Source organism: Balaenoptera musculus, chromosome 1, assembly GCF_009873245.2.
Source record: "Balaenoptera musculus isolate JJ_BM4_2016_0621 chromosome 1, mBalMus1.pri.v3, whole genome shotgun sequence".
Lineage (NCBI taxonomy): Eukaryota > Metazoa > Chordata > Mammalia > Artiodactyla > Balaenopteridae > Balaenoptera > Balaenoptera musculus.
The window spans coordinates 132,350,989-132,365,524 of NC_045785.1; the positions used below are offsets into that span (position 1 = coordinate 132,350,989).

At 42.8% G+C, this 14,536-nt stretch overlaps 1 protein-coding gene and 1 pseudogene across 2 annotated transcripts in view; both read right to left on the reverse strand.

Annotated features, from left to right (window-relative positions):
• Positions 1-14,536, reverse strand: part of ASTN1 (astrotactin 1) — a 323,652-nt gene that overhangs the window by 223,971 nt on the left and 85,145 nt on the right. The gene's annotated exons all lie outside the window — the stretch shown is intronic.
• The window catches only part of LOC118901158, a 36,778-nt pseudogene continuing 35,389 nt past the window's right edge, over positions 13,148-14,536 (reverse strand).

Below are 14,536 nucleotides of genomic sequence, written 5' to 3' on the forward strand. Positions count from 1 at the left end.
CCAAATAATATAGGGTGTGAGCAGAAGAGCACTAGTATAAGATTCTATGAACTTCTACCTGGGCCAAGAACCTCTTGAATACATGGCTTGGTCACAGCAAGTGATGGCTGAATGAAAAAAGGCATGAACACAGGAAAGGGATGGGACAGCAGAGGGTAAGCAAAAGGAATGATCTTTATTGAATGACTGGTACTAATCCATGCCACGCACCGTGTTTAGTGTTAGAAATACTTGTCTTATGTGATCAGAGATAACTTTGGTTCTGAATTCAGTTCTGCTTTTAACCATCCACATGATTTTGAACAAGCCAATGACCTTTTCCTGGAGTCTAGTTTCTTATCTATAAAACAAAGTGATTGGACTAAAGGATTTCTCATGTTCCTTGACACCTAAAAGATATGAAAGAAAAGCATTTGGTTGCATATGTTGGAGAACTTAGAGATGAAATAGTCCCGAGTGTCTAAGGCTTTCTTTTTTTCTCTCCCTCCCTCCGTCCCTCCTTCCTTCCCTTCCTTTCATTTTTTAAAAATCTGATATGGAACCTTGTATCATATTTTTCTTCCTGTTTACCAAGCTTATTTATTAATCATTTATTTTTTCCTCTTTTTATTCAAAGACATAGATAACTGGGGTCATATGGCCCAGTTGCAAGAGCATAGGTTTTTAAAACAGGCGGTATGAATTTGAATCCTGCTTTGCCACTTACTAGTCCTATGACCCTGGACAGGCTACTTAACTGATATTAGCCTTAGATTCCTCACTTATAAAATGAAGCTAAGGCAGTAAAGGGCACCTGCAAAATCCCTGCCTCCGAGGATTTTTACAAGAGGTGGTAGAGATAAAAAGCCTGGTTCAAAGAATGGCTGGCACAGGAGGCATGGAATGAGTTTCCCTGGTTTTCTCTTTATCTTTTTCTTCAATAGCAAGGGCAAAGTTTCTATCAGGTTCTTAACAAAGACTGCAAATACAAATACCTTGTAGGTACCCTTTACTCTCTCACTGGCTTCTAGGTGGGCTGGTGTCTTTCACAGGAAATGACTGACCTACTGGAATTCCCTCATTAAATGATGAAGTAACAGAGTTGGATCACCTGCCCAAGTTCATGGCAATGTCAAAATCAGCAACCAGGTTGTTTCACTCTCCATGTGGTTCTTATTCAAGGTCCTCACGATGCTCCTCAGGGGTGGGGTGGGGGGGTTCTCCACAGCTGATTTTGTGTTCCTCAGAAATGGAATATTTTTTCACTCAATAATTATGATCTGACAAAAGACTTTTCTGTTATTATTGAGGTTGTCAGATGTCCTGGTCTTGCATAATAGCAGAGAAACCCTCCCCTTCCTCCACACACACCTTCTCCTAGTGTTTTTCTTTCCTCCTTCTTGTCTCTCTAGTGGTATCTTCTCTGTAGTATCATGGATCATTCAACCAACCCCTTTCTCCATCTTTAGCTTTCTTTTCATGTCAACTAGTTTTAAACATAAATATAAATTTCAAGAAGGGAAAAAGCCTTAACCTTAAATACATATATGGTGGAAAAAGAAGTATTGCAAAAATGTTCCTCTTAGCATTTAACTTGCAGACACTGGAATCCATCTAGATGCTCAGCACTAGAAAAGGGATGGATAAATGATGGTATGGACATATGATGAAATACTATGTAATACTAAATACAATTAACCATCATATGTTTCAAAGAACATTTAATGATGTAGCAAATCACTTACAATATAAGGTCAAATAATGTTTTTAAACTCTTTTTAAATTGTGTAAAATATGAGCTCAGTTTTCCAAAAAGAATTTTATATGAATAGAAAGTTGGCAGAACATGTAACTATTGTTTACAGTTCGTCTCTGGAGAGTGGGGGTATGGGAGATTGTAAATTTCTTCTTTATATGTTCTGTGTGTTTCTTCTCATTTTTAGTATGATCGATAGTTTTTAATGAAAATAAAATAATAGCTTTTATTTTGACACCAGAGATTGTTAGGTATCTTCTATGGCAACTAATGTGAATACTCTGGGTGTTTGGTTTGTAAAACTGCCAAAGCTATTTGCATGGGCACAGACTATTATAGCCGGAGAGAACTAGAAAATAGCATCTATTCTCAAAATGTTTTCAACAGCAAAACTCTTTCTTCAAAAGAAACCTTTAAGGAGATGCTTACTATGTCAACAGAGATAAAAGAAGAATGGTTCTCATCCCAGCAGGGATAATGGGCTCAGAGTCCCATCATTCCCATCTTCCCACCCTCCTGATGGCAGCTGAAGCCTGTTAGTGAAATCCCTAGGACTCTGGGAGACACCATTTGTAAAGATCCTGATTTGGTACAACCTCTCTGTGCTGCAAGTGAAGAATCAGGCACCAAGAGGGGCAGTGACTTGCATGAAGTCATCAGGGTTCCTGACCAGGACAAAACAGAAAACACCAATTTTCAGTCTCCTAAGCTGGTTGCATGACAGACTTGCCCAGAAGAGAAAAGCATCTTTCAGTGATGTTCTTGAGATACAAGACTAAAGAAACAGGACCTGGGATGCTGACCATGAGGAGTCAGCCATCCTCAGCAGGGCGCTCAGCAAGCCATATGTGGAATTCTGCCCATTCAGCAGGAGCCTGAATGTTATTTATTATTTGGAGGTGAGCATGGCCTCTTTTTCAACCTTCAGACCCTGTGAATCTCCTCTGATCCCCACCTCCATCCTCAGGCTGCCTAGGCTTACAAGAAATACTGCTAAATCCTTTCCCCTCGTTGCAATGAATCAATGTCTCTGTGGTCTGCAGTCCTCAACCGTGTTTCAAACAGAGCCAGCTTTCGGATGGAAGCATAAAACCCCAAATCTTGCTGAAGCTGTTCAGAGAGCCCAAGGTGCTGGTGGGAGCAGGGAAGTGTTAATCCCCACCCTCGAGGCCAGCTCCTACTCTGGTAATTACATTTTGCTTCAAAAAAGTGCCCCTGCCGCTGCTGGTAGATACAGTCTTCATTTTCACCTCTCCAAGAGAAGTTGGGAGTTAAGGTCTCTCTGAGGGTGCCTTGCTGACCCTGGAGGTGGCTTTGTTCAGGGCACGGCTGCATCTCAGCACTGGCCGAGCTGGGCTCTCAGTCCTGGGGTTTGCTGAGCTGTTTGCAAAGAGCTTTGATTAAAGAAGTTATACACCTGTAAGGTATTATTCTCACCTCATCTTTTCAATCTTCAACTCCAGTCACAGTGATGAGGAACCAACCTCATGTGCCTCAGAGTTTCAGTTTAGTACAAGCCTAAAGGCTTGGGTTTTGAAAATATATCTGAACCCCTCAGATGTGACAGAATTGAACTGGAAATCTGCTTAAGCACCTAAAGAGAATGGAAGGCTTCCTACTGCTACCCATGGAGAAGCCGGCCTGCCTCTGCTTCTGCCACCACCGAGAAGCCAAGACAAAGTTCCATTGCCAGAGTTGAATAATATTCACTCCTAAGTGTCCAGCCAAGCTTTTTGGTGTTCCCCATCTCATAAGGGGCAAAACAGAGGCAGTTTTCTTGAGCTTGGGAATCAGGCCGATAAGCCAAAGACATAGAGAAGTTGGAACAGCTGTGACATTCGCCACATGCCTGATTAGACACTTCACTGAATGTAGCTAGTGTCACCATCAGTAAAATCAAAAAGGCAGGCAGGACACTCACAAGGGAAAAATACATGTGTTTTGGAGTTAACAACAAACCAAGAGGTGCTACTTTAATTTTTCTGAAAAATCCTATACTCTGTTGATATTACCTATTTTAAAAGTTATTTTAAACATTTCTCGTTTAAAATGTAGCATGCTCATTCTAAGACGTCAAACAACTGAGAAGCTTTTGAAGTGAAACTTCTGCCCGTCTGCCTTGCAATCCCACTCCCAGAAGTGACCAATATTAAAGTTCAAAATATATCTTTGCACACCATTCTCCAAGCTCATGTAACTATATACAAGCACATGTGGAGTATTTCTTCCCTTCCCGCCTTCTTCCTTCTCTTCCTCCTTCCTTCCTTCCTCAACAAAACAGGGTAATCAAAACATCAAAATTCTTCCATTAAGGTTTAGAAACCAGCAATACTTGTTGGATATGAACTGCTTTGTCTGGCCCAGAGTCAGAAATGGCCAAATTACTGCATGTTGTCTCTTCTCTCTCCCCCTACCACACACCCCTCCCGTCTATGGGAGGGACAATGGGCAGTGAGTCAGCAAGAGAGGATGGTGATTTTTCTTGGTTTACATAACCAGCACAGCCAGTCCTTCTCAAAAGCAGAGGAGGTGACCCAGGAGCCCCTGCCTAATCTCATCAATGCGGAGGCACGGAGCTCCCAGATCTCTGTACTTTGTTTGATGTCAAGAGTCTTCCTGCTCAGAAACAGAGACACAGATGTAGAGAACAAACGTATGGACACCAAGGGGGGAAAGCCTCGTTGTGGGGGGGGGGGCAGTGTATGTGATGAATTGGGCGATTGGGATTGACATGTATACACTGATGTGTATAAAACTGATGACTAGTAAGAACCTGCTGTATAAAAAAATAAAATAAAATAAAATTCAAAAAAAAAGAGTCTTCCTGCTCAGTGGGGAAGCTCACACCACCCGGGGGTCCTTGATGGCTCCATGAGAGTTTCTGGATTGTTTCTGAATGGGACCAGATTTGACCCTTCCAATAACAAAAGCTCCTATGGAGGGCAGTTAAAGCCATTTGTATCATTTAGTTAATGTATTAATTAATCTTTGTTCCATAGCTATGTCTGGAAGGAGAGAGACAGGTTCAGAGAAAGAGGCACCGGAGGGACTCTATACGCTGAAAATGTTTGAGGCAAATAAGATCAATGAATACAAGTACTCCTCAATTTCCAGAGTCCAGTTCACAGAACGGTAGAAGCCTTACCTGATACCCCACAGGATACATGTACTTACCCACACCACCCTCTCTCACACACACTCATAACTCACACAGAGACACATGCAGAAAGAGCTGTATCTTTATTCTCGCTCGCCCTCCCTGCACCACCCAGCCCAAGCCCGGCTCTCCACCTGCATATCACACTCTCCCCAGTACTGGCTGAGGTTCTTCCACAACCCTACAAACTCCATCAAAACTGACCCTTAGGGCTTCCCTGGTGGCGCAGTGGTTAAGAATCCGCCTGCCAATGCAGGGGACACGGGTTCGAGCCCTGGTCCAGGAAGATCTCACATGCCGCAGAGCAACTAAGCCTGTGCGCCACAACTACTGAGCCTGCGCTCTAGAGCCCACGAGCCACAACTACTGAGCCCACGTGCCACAACTACTGAAGCCTGCGTGCCCTAGAGCCCATGCTCCGCAACAAGAGAAGCCACCACAACGAAAAGCCTGCGCACCACAACGAAGAGTAGCCCCCGCTCACCTCAACTAGAGAAAGCCCGCGCACAGCAACGAAGACCCAATGCAGCCAAAAATAAATAAGTAAAATAAATAAATAAATTTAAAAAAAAAAACAAAAAAAACCTGACCCTTAGCAAAGAGCTTGCAATCAGACACTGAAATAGAAATAGAAGTCACTGAAAACAGTCACCTTTCCCAGGGTGTTATCAGTCAGTGGCTGAGTGAAGCTCTTATTTTGTTTAATAAAAATAGGGGATCCTCTTCACTTCTGACACCAAAAGCACTAGTGGCCCACGTATTAGTTTAGCCCTGCTCACATGAGCATAAATGTACACACTTGCAAAACACACCACACACACACAAACACTCCTCAATCACCACCAACATCATCACAATACAAACAACACAACTCAATACAATATAATACAACACAACACAACACATGGTGTTGGTATTCTTATAATTCTTTTTAGACTGTAAGCTTCCTAAAGGACAAAGATCCATGAGTCCCTTGGTAGAATGTCTAATAGATAAACCAGCAGGGTGGCTTGACAGATAATTAGCATCATGATGAAATCTTAAAACTAGAAGAGATTACAAAAGTCATCTAGATCCTATATCCATTTAAATGGTCATCCAGCTTGTGCCAACAAAGCTCAACCAACCCTCCACCTTTGAATAAAGACCACCCATCCACGGGGAGCTCAGTTGAAATGTTCTCTACTTTGAGTCAAAACATCTCCTTCTCTGAAGCCTCAACCCATCAATCCCTTGTATTCATTAGTCTTTTCCCACATCTACATGAAAGACCTTCAGATATTTGAAGTCTGCTCCCATGGTTCCCAGATCTTTTTCTGATGAAGCATAATAGTTCATTCAATTGTTCCTTATCCTTTCAACATGTCTTGGGATGCCTTTACCATCCTTTTTACATGCCTTTGTTTTCAAGAGTGGGTGGAGGGGCTAAATTCAAATGTTAATAAGGAGCATGTGGGTAAAATACATGCATGAGTCTGGCCCTGCTTGTGGTAATGAAGGAGTGATAGGGCTGGTGGTAAAGGAAGAGGCCCATCTTACCAAAATGCCCTCAAATGATAACACAGACTTCGTGAAAGCCAAATATAATATGTATTTGGGCTAGATTCACCCACTGAACTAGATATTTCCTGAATCACAACGACCAGAACTGACGTTAAAAGTCTGGGTGTCATTTGACCAGCTCAAAAAAAAAATGATGTTAATCTCCCATTGGAGTAACTATACTTCTGTTAATGCTGCAAACATTACATTAACCTTTTAGGATGTGACATTCTGCTGACTCACAACAGGCTCCCCGTGAACTAAAGCCTGGAATTATTTTATAGGGCTGTTATTAGTTGTTTTTCTTGAATGCAGTTTTAAGACTCTATGTTTATTCCTACTAAATTTTACCTTTTCAGATTCAGCCCATCTTTCCAATCTGTCAAGATTCTTCTGAGTATAGACTTTGCCATTTTTGCCGTCCAATGCAAATATTCCCCTTGCTAGTTTCATGTAACTTATAATTATGATAAGCATTTTTATTGATATAATTCACATGCCATAAAATCCACCCTTTTATATTGTACAATCAGTGATTTTTAATATTTGCAAAGTTATACAACCATCACTACTACCTAATTCCAGAAAATTTTCATCAGGCTAAAAAGAAACCCTATTCCCATTAGCAGTCCCCATCCCTCCTCCCTCCATCCTCTGGCAACCACGAATTTCTGTCTCTATGGAGTTGCCTGTTATGGACATCTCATATAAATGGATTCATATAATATATGGTCTTTTGTGTCTGGTTTCCTTCACTTAGAATAATGTTTTTTAAGATGCATCCATGTTGTAGCATTTATCAGTACTTTATTTCTATGGCCAAATACTAGTATATTATATGGATACAGAACATTTTGTTTATTCATTCTTCAGTTAACATACACTTGGATTGTTTCCATTTTTGAATGCTATAAATAATGCTGCTATGAACATTCATGTGTAAGTTTTTTTGTGGACAGATGTTTTCAATTCTCTTGAGTATATACCTAAAAGTGGAATGGCTGGGTCATATGGTAACTCTATGTTTAGCTTTTTTGAAGAAATGCCAAATCATTTTCCACATCAGCTGAACAATTTTACATTCCCACCAGCAGTGTATGAGGGTTCTGATTTCTCCACATCCTTGTCAACATTTATTATTGTTTGTTTTTGATTATAGCTATCCTACTGGCTATGAAGTGGTATTTCACTGTGGTTTTTATTTGTAGCTCCCTAAAGACTAATGCTGTTGAGCATCTTTTCATGGGCTTTTTGACCATTTGGATATCTTTGGAGAATGTCTATTCAAATCTTAGCCCAATTTTTAGTTGGATCATTAGTCTTTTTATTGTTGAGTTGCAGGAGATATTTATATATTTTAGATACATGATTTTTTAAAGTATTTTGGATACTTTATCAGATAACGATTTGCAAATATTTACTCTTACTCTGTGGGTTGTATTTTCAATTTCCTGATGTCATTCTTTGAAACACAAAAGTTTCAAATTTTGATGAAGTCCAATTTATCTAATTTTTTCCTTTGTTGCTTGTGCTTTCAGTGCCACAGTTAAGATGCATTGCCTAATCTAAGATCACAAAGACTTACACCTATGTTTTCTTCTAAGGGTTTTATAGTCTTAGCTCTTACATTTATATATTAAATCCACTTTGAGTTATTTTTTGCATATGGTGTGAGGTAAGGGTTCAACATCATTCTTTTGCATGGATACACAGTTTTGCAGTTGTACCAGAACCATTTTCCCCATTGAATTGTCTTGGCACCCTTGTCAAAAATGAATTGCCTATAAATATAAGGGTTTATTTCTGTACTCTTAATTCCATTCCATTTTTATATGTCCAGCCTTATGCCACAGTAGTGCACTGTCTTTATTACTGTGGCTTCATAGGACAAACATGTTTTTGAATGTTACAGAAATCAATTATAGAAATGTTGAACAAGACAGGACTGAGGAAAGAACCCTGCGGCACTAGAATATAAGTTCCATGATGACAGGAGCTTTGTCTCCTTTGGTCACTAGTACATTCTCAGTACCTAGAAAAGGGTCTGACACATGGTAAAGCTCTGACTAAGTATCTGTTGCCACTGAATGAATGACTGAATAAAAAATATGATTAGAATCCACTATCAAATTACAGCCACATATGAATCTACTTACTTGGACCAGCATTCTTCCTTCTCCTTCCATCAGGTCTGGAAAGCTCATGTGGAAGACCTTGCCAAATATTTTGCTGAAGTCTAAAGGGCACTTATTTTAACACTCAGTGTCAGAATACCGTATATGACATCAACTTAGAGTTACCAGAAGAACCGTGCCTTAGACCATTCCTGGCACAGGCAGGACACCACCTGATGACTTAAGAAGGAAATCCTCTCTTACCTATTCCTTTAAAACAGTTATTACCAACTTAGAAGAATTGCAAAATCCTATGGCAACCACATTCATATCATTTAATAACCCGTCTGGTAAGTTAATACTCTGAGATGTCCCGTTTGCCCTTTTCGGAAGAGCAAGCCCAGGAAGCAACAATGAAAAACAAGCAAAAGAAGACCCTGCACACACCCGCAACACTGGCTCTGCCAGAGCTCTCCCTGCTTCTGAATGGGACCTAGATGATCAAAAGATGACAGCGTGGGGAAATTTCATCAAAAAATGAAGAAACGTCAACAAAGAAAAGGAGAGATTTCAACTTTTCCCATAGCTTAACGACTAACAGTTTTATTTTTTAAAGTTCAATTTTTTTCTTAATTGTATGTGAAAGCTGACTTTTCAGCTGTGTGTTTGTATATAGGACTGTTAGGTCTCTGAATTTCATTGAAGGTTTATATTCTGGGGTTTATGTTTTGGGTACAGATCTGCATACAAATACATCAGCTCCCAAGAGAGCCTGCCTTGTAGAAATATCCTTGCCTGAAATCTCACAAACTTTCAGGCTCCAGCCTTAGGTACTAATGCTGCCTCCTTGCTAAAAAAAAATCTCAATTTTCAGTTGAGATCACTACACAAATTACCTCACTTAATCTTCTCAATTGAAATAGATATTGTTCTCTGCTATACAGATGAGAACAGCAAGGCTGAGAGAAGTTAAGAAAATTATCAATTCATAATCAGAGGAGCCAAGACTCAAACCCAGGTCAGTCTGACACCAAACTGCATGTTCTTAGCCACTGTATATCCTGCCTCTCAAATGAATATAATGCACTATAAATGCACACTGGTGGTTTTAAATGAAGAGAGGCTGCCTGAGCACATGATTTTCTTCTGAGTAAAATCCAACTGCCCTTCTTCCTCTAGATCCTTGCCCTGGACTTTGCCAATTCAAATGCCCATAATCTCAAGCCCACTGCCTTCTCTTTTTATCCTTCTCACATTCTCAATATGTATTTCCATTCTCAATGTTTGCTTGTGGGGGGGCACAATTCACATGAAATCTACCTTCTTAACAAATTTTTAAGTGTACAGTACAGTACTGTTAACTATACACACACTGTTGCACAACAGAGCTCTAAAATTTTTTCATCTTGTATTACTGAAACTCTGTACCCATGGAAAAGCAACTTCCCATTTCTTCCTCCCTCTGGTCCCTGGCATCCACCATTCTACTTTCTGTTTCTCTGAGTTTTACTACTTTGGATACCTCATGTAAGTGGAACTATGCACTATTTGTCCTTCAGTGATGGATTATTTTCATTTATTCATCAATGGACATTTAGATTGTCCCATATCTTGGCTATTGTTAATAATGCTGCAATGAACATGGAAATGCAAATATCTCTTCAAGATCCTGTTTTCAATTATTTTAGATAAATACCCAGAAGTGGGATTGCTGGATTATTTTATATAGTAGTTCTACTTTTAATTTTTTGAGGAAACTTCATAACGTTTTCCACGGTGGCTGTACCATTTTACATTCCCACAGTGTACAGAAGTTTGAATTTCTCCACAGCATTACCAATGCTCACTATTTTGTTTTTTTTTTTTTTTATGATAGCTATCTTAACAGATGTGAAGTGATAGCTCATGATCTGCACTTCTCTGATGATTATGTTGAGCATCTTTCATAAACTTGTTGACCATTTGTGTGTCTTGGAGAAATGTCTATTCAAGTTCTTAGCACATTTTTAAATGAAGTTATTTGGTTTCATCACTGGAGTTCCTTAATATATTGGATATTAACCTCTTATAATAATATGGTTTGCAAATATTTTTTCCCATTCCATAGGTTGCCTTTTCACTCTGTTGATTGTTTTCTTTGCTGTACAGAAGCTTTTCAGTTTGAGGGACTTCCCTGGTGGTCCAGTGGTTAAGAATCCGCCTTCCAAGGCAGGGGACGCGGGTTTGATCCCTGGTCGGGGAACTAAGATCCCACATGCTGCAGGGCAAATAAGTCTGCGTGCCGCAACTACTGAGCCCACACACCTCAACTAGAGAGAAGCCCATGCGCCAGAACTAGAGAGAAGCCTGCGTACTGTAACAAAGAGCCCATGCACCACAACGAAAGATCCCGTGTGCTGCAACTAAGACCTGACATAGCCAAAAATAAATAAATTTTTTTTTTTTTAAAAAGACCTCTTCAGTTTGATGTAGTCCCACTTGTCCATTTTTGCTTTTGTTGCCTGTGTTTTTGATGTCATATCCAAGAAATGACTGCCAACACCAATCTTATGAAGATTTTCCCTCTGTTTTCTTCAGGAAGTTTTATAGTTTCAGGTCTTATGCTTAAGTATTTAATCCATTCTGAGTTGATTTTTAACATAAGGGTCCAACTTCATTCTTCTGTACATGGATACCCAGGTTTCCCAACACCATTTATTAAAGAAATTACTCTTTCCCTATTGTGTAGTCTTGGCAATCTTGTTAAAGATAATTTGACAGTGTGTGCCTGGATCTAGTTCTAGACTCTCTATTCTGTTCCATTGGTCTATATGTCTGCCATTGTGCCAATATCATACTGTTTTGATTAGCACAGCTTCGTATTATGTTTTGAAGTCTAAATGGAAACACATCCCTGTGCATAGATTGAAAGACTTAATATTGTTAAAATGTCCATACTATCTAAAGTCATCTACAGATTCAATCCAATGCCTATTAAAAATTCCAATGGCATATTTTGCAGAAATAGGAAAAAAATCCTAAAATTCATGTGGACTCACAAGGATTCTGATAGCCAAAATGATCTTGTGAAATAAGAACAAAGCTCAATGAGTGTTTTTGCTCTTGCTGCTCCTTGCAGATCAACCCACTAACAAGACCACAGCAGTAATTTTTGCACGTCTATGACACACTCTCTTTGAACACTAGCTTTGAGAGAAAACTTGGATGTCATTCAGATGAACGAATCCCAGATACCCAAAGCCTGCTTAAGCACCTCAAGTCCAATATAGCTAACTTCTAAAAGTAAACCCAGTTTAGAACAACTCATGCGGAGATCTTAACAGTTTCCTCATTCGTCCCCAGTCTTGACAAAACTCCTATCATTTTCGCTCATCAGTATCAGTTCTCCAATCATCACCACCACTGGGAAAATGCTGTGATATTTTCAAAGAAAAGTCCCATTACTATTTTTTTTTCCCCAACTGCCAAACACCTCCATCTTATTTCATACGGAAATGTCTCCACATAGGTTCACCCGTAACAACTGCAGCTTCCATGAACACAGTCTTTGGGGTTAGAACATGGTTTAAATCTTAATCTCATCATCTGTCAGCTGTGTGTCTCTACACAACTCATTTAATAAATCTAAGCCTCAATTTCCTCACCTAAAACTGGCTATAGTAATGATACCTCTATCAAAGATTTGTCATAAAGATGAAATAATACAGTGCCTGGCACTTAGCAAAGCCTGCATGATAATCATTATTATTATTATTAATATTATTTTGGTTTCATTTTCCTTTATTTTTTTAAAAAAGCCCCTAAATTCTGTGGCTTCCAGGAAGCATCAGAGAAACGAAGTGCCATTTCTGTACACTTTGTAAGGCAAGACCTAGATGCACACGCCATGGGGAACGCCCCCAGTTGCTCTGACCGCGCAGCACTCTGGCCTCCGGGAGACCACGCTGACCGCTCGGACCGGGCCCACTGTGGGTCTGGGGCTGGCTTTAAGGCGCTTATCTCCCACTGCTCGGCCGGCAGCGCTGAGCCAACACAAGAAAACCAGGCGCACCTGGCACCGCCCAAGGGGCCCAGTGGCGGCCGCCCAGAGGTCTGGGCCCTGGGGCAGCGCCTGGAGTAGGTGCGCGGGAACTCCCCGCCGGCCACACCTGCCGGCCCAGGCTTTGGAGCGGCACTTCGGCTGGGGGCCGCCCTCACCCAGCCTTCCCCTTTGGCCTGGGGAGGCCCAGGGCGGGCTCACCTCTGGCAGCAACGTCCCACAGCGACCCCTGGAGAAAACGGCCTCCGGATGGAGGGAGAGAAGCTGCACTTTACCCGGCGGCTGCACTACTTACTCAACGGACACTGGCGGAGGCGCAAGGCAGAGCGGCCGCTGGAGTTTTCTTTTCTCCTTGTTTTAAACAGCTAATGCTCTTGGAAGGGCGGACTAGACACAGGTGTAAGGAATCTCGTCCAAAGTCTCATGTGAAAGAAGTGACCCCACGTGGGGAGGGCAGCTCTGTTGGCCCGGCAGTCTGCGTCCGGCTGCGGCCACGTGGCCATGGACAAGCTGACCCCGAAGGGCTGCAGTGGGAGGATTCAGGGGCCACCGCTCCAGGGTCACTTGCGTGGCCCCAGCGATTTTCTCTTTCTCCTCTGAAGGAAACAGCAGCACTTGGTGTCGTCAGCCACCTCCACGTCTGCGGGGACTGTGATGGGGACACTGAAGTGACCAGCGGTGGTGTCATCGGCATTCAGCTCCCCGTGGATGGAGTTCAGTGCCTGGTTTTTGCTGTGTAGCAAGGCTTTGTCCGGAGCCTGAGGCTGCGAGGGCAGGTTGGTGTGGACCGTGCCACAGGCGTGGGCCGGGGCTTCCCGGCCTGGTCGTACTGGTAACCAAACACAAAGCGGCTGCGGTCAGAGGTAGTGAAGAACTTGTGCAGGGAGTCAGAGTTCAGCTTCCCGAAGAAGTCCAGGCGCCGGCCGTAGCACAGGTACGTGGCCATGTCCGGGAACCTCTCGGGGAGGATCTCGATGGGCGTGGCCCGCTTGGTGTCCCGGATCTTCTGGTCCGGGAACCTCTCGGGGAGGCTGTCGATGGGCGTGGCCCGCTTGGTGTCCCGGATCTTCTGGTCCAGGAACCTCTCGGGGAGGCTCTCGATGGGCGTGGCCCGCTTGGTGTCCCGGATCTTCTGGTCCGGGAACCTCTCCGGGAGGCTCTTGATGGGCGTGGCCCGCTTGGTGTCCCGGATATTCTGGTAGCGCTCCTTGAGCGTGCGGGCCTTGAGCCTCTGCCCGCACAGGCTGTCGCACAGGAAGCACAGAAGCACGTAGCCCAGCACCTCCAGGTCATCACAACGGCTCTGGTCCTTGCCCAGGTGAGTGTTGATGCTCATGCAGCACGTCGTGCTCGCAGTACGGGATGTGCTTCTTGGTCTCGGGGTTGATGGACTCCTTGGCTAGGCCGGAGTCAGTCGATGATGTGGATGGCGTTCCCGGCAGCCCAGCCAGGAAGTTCTCCGGCTTCACGTCCCGGTAGATGAGGCCCTTGGTGTGCACGGTACTTCATGCACCTGACCATCTGGATTGCGATCATGAGCACCATTTTGAGCGTGAACGTGTGGTTGCAGGAGCGGAACAGGTCCTCCAGGCCAGACCTGAGCCGCTCCAGCACCACGGCGTTGTAGTACTTCCCTCACGGGCCGAAGTAGTAGACCTGGCGGACGCCTTCTGCGGCGCTGAGCTGCTCTTAGAAGCTGCACTCCAGGTGCAGCTGCGGCTCCTGGGACTTGATGGGCTCCAACTTGATATAGTTAAGTATTCATTTGTATAGAGATTCTTTTCTAGCCGGAGCTCCCCAAAGTTGCTAACTGGCCGTCTACTCTCCCCAGATCTCTTAAATGACCCTGCCTGTGATTTAGGTTCCAAGAGGTCATGAAGTGAACCGAGATCACCTTCTATTAATGTTAAGTGAGCCTGTAAGTGAATGTTGGGCAGCAAATCAAAACC